At 37.3% G+C, this 2,214-nt stretch overlaps 1 long non-coding RNA gene across 1 annotated transcript; it reads left to right on the plus strand.

The window, feature by feature from the left end:
* Nucleotides 1-782: 782 nt before the first annotated feature.
* Nucleotides 783-1,763, plus strand: LOC128922803 (uncharacterized). The gene is made up of 3 exons (XR_008471988.1): nt 783-1,124; nt 1,193-1,378; nt 1,450-1,763. It is a non-coding gene; the product is annotated as an uncharacterized LOC128922803 (long non-coding RNA).
* Nucleotides 1,764-2,214: the final 451 nt, after the last annotated feature.

The following is a 2,214-nucleotide window of genomic DNA, read 5'->3' on the forward strand; positions in this document are numbered from 1 at the left end:
AGCCAAGACGCGAATGCGCTGACTGTTTGTTTGATGACAGGAGATATTTCGTCTTGTCCTCGTTCACCACCAGACCCATTCGCTTCGCTTCCTTATCCAGGCGGGAAAAAGCAGAACTAACGGCGCGGGTGTTGTTTCCGATGATATCAATATCATCGGCGTACGCCAGGAGCTGTACTAAAATGAGAGATATCTTACCAAAATTTAAAAATCTTTCATATATCTAATGTCAGTTATTGGCAAAAATTGTTGAAATCGCTCCAGGAATTACTCCAACTTTCGGATACTATAAATAATTATTTTCGCAATTCCAGAGGGCTTTATGCCTAATATACGGGACGAATTGTGTGTTATCTTAATAATATTAAATAATCCCAATCCCATCACAAAAGAACTGCGCACCAAACTAATTTTCGATACCCTGTTCTGATGTGAACCGCATTCCAGTGAGGACGTTCTGCATCGACTGGAACAAATGGTAATCAGAAGAGTCAAGGTCTGGGCTATAAGGTGGGTGAGATGAGATTTCCCACGCGCTGTTTTCCAAATAGTTTTTTAAACAGTTGCAGAGGTAAAGAGTTGAACCCGATGTAAGGGATTACGCGGATACCTCTTGAAAGTGGTCTTACTAAACTAAAATTCAAATGTCAAAAGGGCGTGGTTATAGCCCGACTTCATCAATTTTCAAGATGCTATATACGTTTGTCAAGGGAATATTAGAACAAACCGTTAGGTGAACAAAACTACAAACTACTCTTTGTGAAACATGTTGCGAGAGTTTAATTATATTTGAAATATTCTGTTGCAATATTGAGAAATAATTCGTTTGATATTCAAACTGAAAATTCTGTCTCCGTCACGACAACAGCTGGCGGTAAATAAATTTTATTTCGCTGTAAATAAATTGTATTCTTCGCAAATAAATATGGCAGACCGGTGCTACATTTCTGTTGCAGACACTTCAAAAGACACAAAGAGTTCTGGGAATCATCTAACATTTGTGAATTTATTTGGAAATTTGACAACGAGCACAAAATTTGTTTGAAGACACGAGAGAATATAAATAATTTTTTCCAAAATTTATAACTGTAAATAAAGTGTGTAAGAGAAGTTAATTAATTGAGGTAATTAATTGAATAGGGAAAGTGATGGTGTATGTCAATTATTTTAGCGTAAACCATTTCTAAATTAGAGAAATATCTGATAGAGACCAAATTGTGAATGTCATAAAGGCCGAATCTCAACTACAACGCTCTGTAACGTGGTCGCTTTGAGACAAATAAGAAAATTTCTTCCGAAAATTTCTAATATTACAGTGGTAAGGAGGTACAATATACTTGTCGGAGAGAGGGTCAGAGTGGAGAGGGTGGAAGTCCAAGTACATACATACATATACATATTTAGTGTGTCATCCTGCCCATTAACCGTATCTTATTTACCTTTCACAAGCGAAAATCAAAATTTGTGACCACCTAAATGTTTCACACCCACGCCACAAGGTTTCCACGCAAACGTTCTGGTCATAAATATTAAAGTATTGCCCAAATGTCAGAACAGTAAATCATTCGCAAAGTAACCGCAAGCGTAGTTGTAATAGTCCGCAAGGGCCAATTTTGGTACACATTTCAATTGGAAAAGGTAAACAGTAAATATGACGACTTAAAGGCGGAAAATGAATTGATTGAGAATGATTCACTTACCATTTGGTTTCCTTAATGGACCTTATACGATATTATCGGCCAGTAAGTTAAATACATTTTCATAAAAATAGCCAGTTTTTGATCATAGCAAAAGTTTTATTCTGATATTCATCCGAACCGAATAGAAAGGGTTTTTGAATAGGGACACTACAAAAGTAGACCGATAGGGACAGCAAACGACGCCATATTTTTTCCTGCTCTTTTGGCATTTTTCTTCAGTAAGGTTTACCATTTTATCGTGGAAAGATATACGATCTAACACGAGTTGTAATTATGGCTTCGTAAATAAGCAAAATATGCGTTATTGATATGGACTTGGCCAATATATGGTTCGAACAGGACGGCGCCACAAGCCACACAGAGAATGTCACACTGACACTGTTAGAGTCTAACAGTTAGACTATTTCCTGTGGGGCTACGTCAAGTTTATAGTCTAAGTCAGCGACGTTTGATGAACATCGTACGAATATCGAAGTATCGCCCGATTTACGCTTGAAAACCGTCGAAAATTGGG

The sequence above is a fragment of the Zeugodacus cucurbitae genome, chromosome 6 (genome assembly GCF_028554725.1).
Source record: "Zeugodacus cucurbitae isolate PBARC_wt_2022May chromosome 6, idZeuCucr1.2, whole genome shotgun sequence".
In the NCBI taxonomy this organism is placed as follows: Eukaryota; Metazoa; Arthropoda; class Insecta; order Diptera; family Tephritidae; genus Zeugodacus; species Zeugodacus cucurbitae.